This window comes from Narcine bancroftii, chromosome 9, assembly GCF_036971445.1.
Source record: "Narcine bancroftii isolate sNarBan1 chromosome 9, sNarBan1.hap1, whole genome shotgun sequence".
NCBI classification, from domain to species: Eukaryota; Metazoa; Chordata; class Chondrichthyes; order Torpediniformes; family Narcinidae; genus Narcine; species Narcine bancroftii.
In genome coordinates, this window is record NC_091477.1 from 21,775,038 (window position 1) to 21,788,248 (window position 13,211).

General features: G+C 39.4%; 1 long non-coding RNA gene across 1 annotated transcript in view; it reads left to right on the forward strand.

Annotated features, from left to right (window-relative positions):
- LOC138742845 (uncharacterized) overlaps window positions 1-8,966 on the forward strand; it is a 28,978-nt gene extending 20,012 nt beyond the window's left edge. The window contains exon 3 of the long non-coding RNA XR_011344447.1: window positions 8,731-8,966. This is a non-coding gene — a long non-coding RNA (uncharacterized lncRNA). The remainder of the gene's footprint in view (window positions 1-8,730) is intronic.
- Window positions 8,967-13,211: the final 4,245 nt, after the last annotated feature.

Consider the following 13,211-nt stretch of genomic DNA (forward strand, 5'->3'; position numbering starts at 1 on the left):
CATCAGAATATATCAAAGTTCATGGTTGATGTCACAGGGAGGACAAAGACGTGACAGCCCACCAAAATAATACCTGGTCTGAGTGAGAAACCTGGCTCCTAATTTATCTTCACATGGCTTCTTTTCACCACTGCTGTTACTTGTCATTTCTATCATTCAGTTTGTTTTGTTGTGTTTAATACTTCAACGTGCCCTGGCACGGTATTTCTGAAATGATATTTCATGATCAAATTCAACTGGTTCCAAATAGAAATCCTGGCATTCAATTATTTAAACCAATCACTTCAACTGAGGTCAGAAATGTGGGCATAAAGCCATATATAACTGCACTATGACTCAAAGAAATATTACACCAACAATCTCTATCGCCTACCTGTGTAATTTCTACAGGTTAATTTAACCACTTACATTTCATAAATAAATCAATGATTATGATTAAAATCCATTCGGAACTCTACCTTTCTGCAAAAGTATTTACCGTGGAATTTTTCAGATGACAGGTAAACTGACAGAAATCAATTTAACAATGAAAATTCACCCCAATAAAATTAACCATCAAATTCACCAACAATGAAAAAAAGCTCATTATATATCATTTTAAATGTTTAATGAATTTTGGTGTCCTTTATTAAGCTTTTTATTAAGTGTTAATTGGTAATTCCTGCAGACATTTGTCTAATGAGCTCCCCTTTGCTCCTGCAGCTGCCTGTGTTAGTTCTCCCACCCCACTATGCGCATTTTCCCTCCCTCCCTCCCCATTCCCCACCTCATGGGGATGCGCGGCTTTCGCCAGTTTCAGGCTGAATTCGTGCCACATTCCTGGTCACTAACGACCTGGCCCCACATTCCACAGGTGGCTTCTTCTGCCTCACTCTCCGTGGGCATTTCCTGGTCTCTAAATATCCCCCTCCCCCTATTCCCTTCCTCCCTTGCCCTCCAGTCACCCAAAGAAAGAGCTCAGTAGTTGGGGGTTGGTGAGAGGGTGCCACAGACACGGGGCAGAGCTGACGTGCATTTCAAATCCGGAGTTGGTGACCAGACGACAGGTGACTATCTTAATGAATTTTTCATTTGTAAATTTTCCGTTGGTGAATTAAATAGTCGGTGATTTTTCTTGTTGGTGAATTTTCCATCAGTGAATTGATTTTGGTGACTTTATCCCACAGCCCTTTTTCAATATTTTGAAACCACTTCAATTCTGTACCCCACTCCCATGCTCACATGTCTGTCCATGGCCTCATGTACTATCCCACCAATACCACCTTTTAAATTGGAGGAACAACATAGAATAATATTGACTATGAGTAGAGCGAAAAGTTTGAAGGAAAGGAGACAGGATGAGAACAGAGCTCCAACTAATATTTAGGGAATCCAAAGGTCACCTATAGACCCATAAACAGAAAGAAATGTAAAGAGGGATGGAGCCAATTGGAGTGCCTCATCTGGGCACTCTCCAACTGGATGACATTAACATGGGCTTCTCCAGTTTCTGCTAGCCTACTCTCCATTTTCCCTCCCTCCCCTTTCCCTCTGTCTGCTTTCCTCCAGCTCTCCACCCCCTTCCCTCTCCATTCACAGAGCCATCCCTCCTCTCCCTCTTGCTGCTGTGCCGTCCCTCCCTTATCCACCTATTACTTCCTGCCATTTGGGATCGTGCTCCTCCCCCTGCCCCTTCCTCCATATCATTTTGTTCAGGTGCCTGCCAACATATTTTCATACCTTGAAGGACTCAATCCCAAAATGTTGGTTATGTATCTTTGCTACATAAAGTGCACTGTTTGACCAGCTGACTTTTTCCAGCTTTCTGTTTTTTACTTTAATCATGGTGTCTGCAGACATTCAGCTTCTACTATTGAAAAACGCTGTTGAGTTGTCAGTTAAATTTGGCTTCAGTTCCTCTTCTGGCCACCAACAAAAAGAGATTCATCAAACACTTTACATTTGTCTTGCATCTCCAGCACTTTGCTAAGTAGGCTGTATTACCTCAAAAATCACCATCACATTTATCAATATAATCTGAACTTTCAATTTTATTAATTAATTAATCTACAAAATAATCAGTCTGACATTTCATTTCCATCATTTTTTTTTAAATTTTGTTGAGAAGATGTCCTTTTCCTCACAAATATGGGATACTTGGTCTTATAAAGTGATTAAGGTATAACTCTAGAAAATGTGAGTTGAGCCTCACATGGAGTCCAGTGTAGACCATCACATTTTCTTAAGGAAATGACTAGACTGGATGGGATGCAAAGGAGTTTTGTTGCCTTGGACAGAGCATTTCTCAGGCCTGATCCCAAATTCCCAAAACCAAGTCTCTGTCCAAGTTCTGTCATGGGAAATGATTATCAAGTGGACAGAAGGTTTAAGAATGTATTTAAACTTGCCGCCATTTTTTCGGAAACTGCCAAAATGTTTGGCCTGGAAGTCAGCCTGAAGAAAACTGAGGTCCTCCATCAGCTAGCTCCCCACCATGACTACCAGCCCCCCCCACATCTCCATCGGGCACACAAAACTCAAAACGGACAACCAGTTTACCTATCTCGGCTGCACCATTTCATCAGATGCAAGGATCGACAACGAGATAGACAACAGACTCACCAAGGCAAATAGCGCCTTTGGAAGACTACACAAAAGAGTCTGGAAAAACAACCAACTGAAAAACCTCACAAAGATAAGCGCATACAGAGCTGTTGTCATACCCACACTCCTGTTCGGCTCCGAATCATGGGTCCTCTACCGGCATCACCTACGGCTCCTAGAACGCTTCCACCAGCGTTGTCTCCGCTCCATCCTCAACATTTATTGGAGCGCTTTCATCCCTAACTTCGAAGTACTCGAGATGGCAGAGGTCGACAGCATCGAGTCCACGCTGCTGAAGATCCAGCTGCGCTGGGTGGGTCACGTCTCCAGAATGGAGGACCATCGCCTTCCCAAGATCGTGTTATATGGCGAGCTCTCCACTGGCCACCGTGACAGAGGTGCACCAAAGAAGAGGTACAAAGACTGCCTAAAGAAATCTCTTGGTGCCTGCCACATTGACCACCGCCAGTGGGCTGATATCGCCTCAAAATGTGCATCTTGGCGCCTCACAGTTCGGCGGGCAGCAACTTCCTTTGAAGAAGTCCGCAGAGCCCACCTCACTGACAAAAGACAAAGGAGGAAAAACCCAACACCCAACCCCAACCAACCAATTTTCCCCTGCAACCGCTGCAACCGTGTCTGCCTGTCCCGCATTGGACTTGTCAGCCACAAACGAGCCTGCAGCTGACGTGGACATTTACCCCCTCCATAAATCTTCGTCCGCGAAGCCAAGCCAAAGAAGAATTATTGCAACATTTCCACTGACTGCAGAAAGTCTCTGATCTATGACTACTCAAAGAAGAGGTAGAGCATTTGAGGCGGTATTGACAACCTAGAGTCCTTGTGTCAAGACCACACAGAAACTCTTATAAACGGCAGAAGGAACCCATAACCTACCAAACACTCACTCAGTCAGGAACTCCTTTCTCATGTCAGTCACAAAACTGGAGTGGAACCAAATCATCCTTGATCCCAAGGCATTTCCTGAGAAAAAATGAATTTTGAAGCTCATTTGTCCTGTTATGGTTAGATTATATTTCTTGAGCTTGGTGCTCCAATGATAAAAATGTTGAAATTCAGCTAACAACTTAAGAGTGGAATCCAGTTACCCAGCCAAGAATCTAGGATGTTCCATTCATGTTTTAAAACAAAAGCATTACTGTTCTCTTTCCCTTGTTTCAGAATGAATGGAGATCTGCACCCAGCATCAATGCATAGATAACTTTCTGAAATCTGCCTCCATTTACAATTTTACCAGCCACATGAAGCAGCTCCACTTCACTATTGCCCAAGAAACAAATATCAGGGAAATGCAAGAAATGCTGATGCAGGAATTTTGAAAAGCTGGAGGGTCTCCCTGGGTCATGGAGAGAGACAGTCAGTCTATGTTTCAAGTCAAGATATGACCTGAAATGTTGACTGATCATTTCTCTTCATGGATGCCACCTGACCCTTTGATTCCCTCCAGCTTCTCTTTAAATAGTTTGGGATATGTGCTTCAGTGTTGATACTTTGACAGAGTAATTGCAAACCAGGGTTTTATAGTTTATTTTTAAAATTAAGGCCAAAATTCATTCCGTATATTTAATATGTTATAACTGACACTGTAAAGTTGGTTTTGGTCTTTAATCATCTTCACTGTCTTTGGGCCTTCTCTATTATTTTTCTTAAATTACTTCAATTGGGTTAAGTCTAAATAACAACCGTGGAAAGAAGATGTAAATTACAAAATAAGATTATTCACGTTTTGTTATGGGGATATGTCAACTTCATGAAAATTACACTGAGTGTCATTTATGAATAATATTGACTATGGGTAGAGCGAAAAGTTTGAAGGAAAGGAGACAGGATGAGAACAGAGCACCAACTAATATTTAGGGAATCCAAAGGTCACCTATAGACCCATAAACACAGAAAGAAATGTAAGGAGAGGGATGGAGCCAATTAAAAAACAAAACATATCTATGAGAAGCGGTATTACTCAGATAAATGGTAAATGGAAAAATGAGGAGAAAATGCTATCGCCAAAGGATTGGTGGATTGAAAATGTTACACACTAGTCAAAAAAGGAGAGAAGGATGAATCTGATAGCTTAATGTTAGTCATTTTCATGCTTTCAGGAACTAACAGTACTTAAAGAAGCATGGAACCTGCATAGATGTACGGACTGGCCAGTCTGAGCCTACCTGACCTTCCCTAACCCCTCTCTTGGCTCCTCCCCGGATTTCCCAATAAAAGCTGGTGTACATGGACTTGCCTCCTCTTGCTCCTGTACCTGGAACCTGGCCAAGTAGTGCATCAGTAATGCTCAGGTTTTTGGTATTAAAGCCGTTTAATCACTCCATCACGTCGATGTGATTATTGTGCGCACCACAGAATAATAAAGGGGAGTATGCACAGATAAAATCATGATTAAGTATTTGGCGATGTGTGAGGTGACAGAGGGAGAAGGTAAAGCCAATACAGCTGATCATGTGCATCTGGACTTTTAAAATGTGTTTGAATTTTAAAAAGTATTACATATTAGGGCTGATAAACAGAATTGAATATATGAGATACAGAGGCAATAGATCATCGATGCAAGGAACATGAGGAAAAGAGGAAAAAAACAAAACTTGTCCAGTTGTTCAAGTAGAGATATGCAGTGGAGTTCATCAAGATTCAAGACAAGGCCACAACTTCTTGAAATAGATAAATAAGTGGTACCTGGAGGAAAAAAAACCACACTAATATGAATTTTACAGTTCACATGAAACTTGGCAAAGAAGAAAATGCTGATGGAAATACTAATGGACTCCATAGGCAGATGAAAAAAATTTGATGCATGGAAGTATGAGATGATTCTATATTTGGAAGAGGAATGAGGAAAGATAACGCATGCTAAATAGAAATGATAATGTGGTTAAATGGTACATTTGTAAAAGGGTCGCAAGAAGGAAGAGACTGGTTGTGTATTTGCTGAAGTCACTGAAGGTGGTAAAATAGAAAATGAGGAAAATTGAATCCTATACACAGAGGCGGAGGTTGCAAATAACAAGAAGGTTATGCTTAAACTATATAAAATATAGTTGAGCCCCAATAAACCCAAAGCTGAGAATCACAGAAGGAATGGGGGACGGTACTTCTCAGAAAAAGGGATTATTCTCTTTAGAGACAAGAAACCTAAACAGGAAATTTGTTGACTATATTCTGTGAAGTTTAGAACATAGAACACTACAGCACAGTACAGGCCCTTTGGCCCATGATGTATACGTTCCTACCAAAAAAGTACTAAACCCTTCCTACCTCATAACCCTCTTTTTTTTCATCCATGTGCCTGTCTAAGACTCTCTAAAATGCCCCCATTGTTCCAGCCTCCACCACCACCCTTGGCAATGCATTCCAGGCACCCCCAAAAAAGCTTACTCCTTATGTCTCCGCTAAATTTCCCTCTCTTCACTTTGTACCGATGTCCTCTTGTGTTTGCTATTCCTACCCTGGTTAAAAAAAGCACCAGCTGTTCACCTTATTTTTGCCTTTTAGAATCTTGTAGACCCCCTTAAGTCAACTCTCATCCTTCTTTTCACCAAAGAGATAAGTCCTAGATCTGCTAACCATATCTCATAAGACTTATTTTCCAATCCAGCCAACATCCTGGTAAATCTCCTCTGCAAACTTTCCATAGATTCCACATCCTTCCTATAATGAGGTGACCAGAAATGAGGTGCAATAAATATGAAGAAAGCCTTTCTGTGTCAAAAAATGCAAATATAAGTTGGTTGTCAGACATAAGGTGTAACTGTATCGGTGCAAACAAACAAGACCAGAAGCTTTCACTCGAAAAGTTTATTTTTCTTTCGGGCGCTACGTTTTAAGGCCACCAGAAGGTCCTGTCCCCTACGCCTGAAACTGCATCCATGTGATGCCACCCTGCAGTCCATGTGCATGCAGACCTAGAGCCTCCGCTGGAGGACATGTTTGATGCGGCTGCTCCGCTGATGCATGTGTGACACACGGAGCTGCTTCACCTGACCTGGAATGTGTTGTCTGACAGGCTGTGGGGGAAGTATCAGTGGATGTAGGTGTAATTATATTTTTCAGAAAAGAACAGAACAAATATCTGAAGGAGAAAAAAAATCAGAAACACTGGGAATGAGCAGAGAAAATTAGATTACCCTTCAGAAGATGCGATACAGCTTAGATTTTCAGTTATGTATCATTTCCATACTTTTGAAAAGAATTAAGGAAAATAGTGGGGAAATTTGCATCAGCAATATACTCTCAGATCTATAAAAACTGAGATCTTTTTCACTTTTGAGTTATATTTATTTCCATTAGACAACTGAATTACCAGATATTAATGCAAATGCTAGTATTGGTAACATTTTCCTAACATTCTCTTCCTTATAAACAAATGAAGGTAATATGATTAATTTCTCCCTATTTCAAACTCTGGTTGAATAATTGTGCCACCAATATAGATTACCGAACATAACAAAGTATAGCTCAAAACTCCAAATGGATATGAAATGGAGAGTAAAGGGTAGCCAACATTTTGGCCCTTCGTCGTTATGAGCACAAAGTAGGCTTTTGCCCGAATCAAAAAATGGTGCGAGGTGGGGGGATGGAGGAGACTACCCAATCACTTGGTAACATGTAAGAGGTTAGAGGTGGATACATGTGAAAGGGTAGAAGCGAAAAAAAAAAGCTGAGAAATGATGGGGAGAGGGTAGCTCTCTCATAGGAGAGGAAAGGGAATGGGGCGGGGAGCTGACCTTGAAACCCTTTACTTCCTTTAGATGTTGCATGATCTGCTGAATTTCTCCAGCACTTTTGTGTATTGCACTTGACCTCAGCATCTTTAGCCATTTTCACTCAACTTAAAGGTTCATGAAGTTGGCTGATGAAATACTTATTTTCTTACAATGCCTTTGAAATGAAGTGACAGTAAATACAGTGCCCTCCATAATGTTTGGGTCAAGACACTTTTTTTCCCCATTTATTTTCCCTGTGCTCCACAGTTTTAAATCAAATCAAACAATTCACATGTGATTAAAGTTCACATTCCAGATTTTATTCAAGGTTATTTGCATAAATTTTGATTTTACTTCATTTGATTTAATTTTGTAGAAATTACAGCACTTTTTAGCCTTCATCCCCTCATTTCCAGGCACTATGATATTTGGGACATCGATATCATATGCACCTTCAAATAGTCATGGTTTGTTGCATATCCCTTGCATGCAATGACTGCTTGAATTCTGTGATTCATAGATATCACCAGGTGGTGAATATATTTTTTGGTGATTCTGTGCCAGGCCTACACTGCAGCCATCTTCAGTTCCTACTTGTTTCTAGTTCATCTCCTTAAGTTTTCTCTTCAACATATTGAAGACGTGTATAATTTGATTTAGATCGGGTGACTGATTTGGCCATTCAAGAATTCTCCAGTTTTTAGCTTTGTAAAACTCCTTTGTTGCTTTGAGCAGTATTTTTGGGATCATTGTCTAGCCGCATGATGAAACACCATCCAATGAGTTTGGAGACATTTGCTTGAACTTGATCAGATGTTTCTATACATATCAGAATCCATTTTGCTACTGCCATCAGCAATTATATCATCATTGAAGATAAGTGCGCCAGTGCCTGTGGCAGCTATGCATGCCCAGGCCATAACACCCCCACCACCATGATTCACAGAGGAGATGGTACGCTTTAGATCTTGGACAGTTCCTTTACACCTGCACACATTACTCTGATACCAATTAATCTTGGTCTCATCACAGAATTCTGCAGGCTCTTTTAAATAGTTTTTAGCAAACTGTAATCTGGCCATCCTGTTTCTGTGGCTAACTAGTGGTATGTATCATGAAGATTAGCCTCTGTACTTCCATTCCTGCAGTCTTCTGTGGACAGTAGTCATCGAGTCATCTACACCTGCCTCCTGAAGAGTGTTTCTGATCTGTCACACAGGTGTTTGGTGATTTTTCTTCACTTTGATGAGAATTCTTCTGTCATCAGTAGTGGAGTTCTTCCTTTGTCCTCCAGTCCCATTGTGATTACTGAGCCACCAGTATGCTCTTTCTTCTTAATGATGTTAAAAACTGTTGATTTTGGTAATCCTAAGGTTTGGATGATGCGTCTTGCTGATTTATTCTTGTTTTTCAGCCTCATAACAGCTTGTTTGACACAACTCTGGTCCTCATGTTGAAAAATGGCAACTGCAGACTCCAAAGGAGATCAAAAGCTTAAAAGCAAGCCTAGCTCTCCTATACCTGCACCAATGAAGCAATGAAACAAACCTGAATACTCACAAACACCTGTGAAGCCAAATATCCAAAACATTATTGTGCCCTGAAATGGGGGAACTATGTATTAAAAAGTGCTGTAATTTCTACATGGTCAAGCCATAAAATTTATACAAATAACCTTGAATAAAATCTGGAATATGCACTTTACTTATATATGAATTGTTTGATTACAAATTTTAATTTGTGTAGCACAGGGACAAATTATGGAACAAAGTGTCTTTTTCCAAAGAATTATGGAGGGCACTGAAAAATACAATCAATTGCTTGCATTAACGTTCACTCAAAAAGGTGGTTTAATGAAGAAAAAATGTACACACTCTCAGTTTTGTAACATCTCCTCAGGTAGTTATAAAACCCAGATCTTTATCACATTTCACAGAAACACCAGTCAGCTATTAGCTACATGATCCTTTAACCCTCAACTTACTTAACTAAGCCTCATCATCTCTTCCAATTTTACTATTCTCAAAATGAAAGACCAACACAGGTTTGATTGATACCACATGATATTTTGCATCTCTCTATTTCATAAATAAATTTTGTAGGCCACATGACCCATTCGCCTCAAGTCTTCTTATCAGTCAAATTCAATGCAGCTCTCAAAGATCTTGAAAGCTCAGAACCTTTTGAGTAATTCTTCACCCCCTATTTTTCTACTCCCTGATTTAACATTCCACAGCTCTTATTTTCAACAATGATTTCTCCTATCTCAGTTTCCTAGTTCAAGTTCAAATGAATTGATATACAATCCTTTAGTTTGAATGTTTTATTTTTCATTTTCCATAAATACATTCACACAAACTTTAAACTTTTATACACGCAAAATACATTAAATATCTACAAAATTCAAAATTCCCCCAACCCCCACAAATATAAAAATATAACTTCACGTACTGTCAGAGTTCTCATTTTTAATGATTCTTTTTCGGGGATATCACGTCATTATTTATATTTGTACCCTACATAATCTAAATACAGTTTCCATATCTTAATGAATATGTCATATTTATTCTTTAAGTTTTCATTTTCTTCATGGGTATACAACTACATAACTTCACGGCCCATCGAGCAATAAGAAGGGGAGAGTCGGATTTCCAAGTGATTGCTATACACTTCTTGGCCACAGCCAGAGTTAATTTAATGAAGCAAATTTAAAATTTAGTCTGTTATGAGCCCAGAGGACCCCAAAACCCAGCAGCAACAGAAATTCACCAAGACAAATGGTTATTTAAATAAAAGTTGCTTTTAATTATCTTTAAACATGAAAGCAGGATCAAACTTTACCTTTTTACTATTAACTTAACTCAACCTAACTTAACCCCCTTCTAACTCTAAGTGCACATGTAGGTAACATGCATGTAAGTTCAGAAAAATTATTTGATTCACAGTCCTTTCTCCCTTCTCACTCCTCCAAGTTCACTGGTTGCAGGCAGTTCTTATACTGTGCACAGAATTTAACATTTATGAATTTCACCAGGCTTTGGTGTTTGAAAGATAAATGGTTACTGCTCAGGAAGGTTCTTGCTGATTTTCAGAGAGAGATTTGTTGTTCGCTGGACACAAACTGATTCCTTCTAATGAGCCACGTCAGTGTCTTGCCGAAGAACCATGCCCCATCAGCGTTTTCCAGATGATAACTTCTTTCTTTCAGATCACCACAGAGTTTCTTTTTGTTTCCATTAATTCAAGTGAAACATTAGGCAGCCAGTCCTCTCCTCTTGTATGGACCACAGGGCTTTGACCAGGCTGAACTAAGCATTCACAACCCATCTTCCAAATGGGGTTTTTCTACAAGCATTCCAGCTTGACATATTCCAGTCCCAGCTACTGCTGCTGAACTGTAGAACTAAATTTTCTCTCTCTCCCTCTCTCTGTTTTTTTTTCTCTCTGCTTACAAAACCACATGATCCTCTTAGAACAGCCAACTGTACTCAGACAGACCGCGGCTCCGAACCTAATCCTCAGAGTTCTTTCATCTGTTGCTTTTCCAATCAACAATCCATCAGTGGAGTCCGAGGCACGCTTCAAAATTTTTGCAAAGGCACTTGGAGCCGGGCCTGTTTGGCTTGAGCAGAGCTCCAATATTTTAAATGAGATCGCTTTAAAGTGTTTGTAATGTGACCTACACTAAAAAACAACCTGCCACAATTTATCTCCTTTAAAACATATCTATATACAATATAAAATACAACATAATCTGTCTAAGTCAGTTTGTAGCTCACGTGCATATGATTGCCCAGAAGGTACAGCTCACATGGGAAAATCACTCCTGTTACTCTTGTTAGAGTTTCAGTGATTTCATACCAGAATGGTCTTACCTTTACACACGACCAGGTAGAACGCCACATCTGATGTACATTTCAGATATTATACATTTTGATTTGTGCAGTTTTTGTGGTGTGAGATATAATTGATGTAACAACTTGTATTGAAGCAGTCCATATCATGCATTGATTGTTGATGTAATTACTATCCAAACACCAATCAGACTAACATTCCTCTGGTATTATAACACCCAGGTCCAACTCCCGCCTTTGCACTTTCATTTTGGAGAACAAAATACATCCTAGTTATAAATTTCATTGCTTGAAGGCGGGACCATTGTGGGAGACCATCTTTCTCACAAAAAGAACCTTATTGAAGAAAGCTGTGTAAGGTTCTATTCGACAAGTCATATTTCTGTTTTAGTTGCTCAAAGGACGTAAGTAGCCCTTCCTCATAAGAATCTTCAATATGGCTAATTCCTTTCTCATATTTAGAATTCTATTACTCAAGTTCATGGGCAATAATTCATTCTTAGCTCAGTGGTGCTTTTGGCGATATCCCCACTTTTTTTCCTATACCTTCATTAATCTCATGCCAAATTTTAATCATAAGCATTAAAATGGGGTAATCCATTTTTAAAATTAATTTAACATTTCATTTGTAAATAAAACCCTTTGCTGCCCTCTCCTTCACTGTATATAATCCTATTTGGATTCATGAGGGATGAATGGTACCTTGCCTGGACAGCAGTCTTAATTTCCCCAATTTATATTCCCATGTCAGTTCTCCATGGAGATGCTAGGCATTTTATTATTCTAAAGAAATTGTCTCATAATGACCATTGAGTATTGTAAAAAAAATTCTGAGGGAAAGGAATAGGCAACGACTGGAAGAGGGATTGCAGTCTCGGAATCATTTTCACTTTCACAAAATTAACCCTCCCAACTAAAGTAATAGGCAAATTTTTCCATCTTTGTAGATCATCTTCCATCTTTCCAAGCATTGGGAGATAATTAAGTCTGTATAAATATTGTAAGTTATTATCTAAAATTATTCCTAACTATTTAATTCCTTCCAATTTCCATTTAAACCAACTTCCTTTTTGGTAATCAAATTTTGTTAATGACATAATTTCGCTTTTTTCCAAATTAAGTTTGTAACCAGAAACTCTTCCCTATTTCTCCAGTGTGGTCTGCAGTTTGGCTAAAGACTCGTCAGGGTCTGAAAATTACAACTGAATATCATCTGCAAACAAATTGATTTTATGCTCTTCCTGGTCAACTTTGAATCCCTTCATGACTGGATCCTTTCTTATGACCCTCTACTAATGGTTCAATTGCCAAAACAAAGAAACCTGGTGACAGTGGGCACCCATGCCTGCTGGATCTACTCAAAGGAAACATCAATGACATCTAACCATTAGTTATAAATTTGGCCCGTGCCTGATGATAAAGGGTCTTATCCAGTTAATAAGTATTCAGCCACTCCAAACTTTTCTAATACTTTGAATAGAAATACCTGCAGATGGGTACCACGTCCATTCAGAGTGCAATGTTGAAGCTATGCATGAAAACATCAGCCATTTAAAGCAGATAAGGATATAAGTAATTTATATAAACTCATTTATCTCCCTTTACTCCAGAAGATTGAGGAGGATTTGGATAGATGGACAACCCTGCCCATAACTTTGGTGGGCAAGATTAGTTGCATTAAAATGAAGGTGATGCCAAGACTACAATATCTATTTCAGTTCTTGCCCATTCTGTTGCCCCAGGGCTTCTTTAAGATACTTGGTGGATGTGTCATCAAGTTCATATAGAATGGTAAAGTGGCTAGAATCTCCATGGGAAGTTTGACTTGGGAATATAAATTGGAAGGCCTGAAATTGCCGGATTTTTAAAGATATTTTTGGATGGCCCAGTCGAGGTTTATAGCCTTACTCTTTGAAGGAGGTGGTATTCCCTCCTGGGCACAAATTGGACTACACACAGTAGGAGAAATGGTAGCAGGAGAGTTCATATATAAATAGGTCACAAAATCGATATTAAAAAAGATAACCCCATATTAAAACAT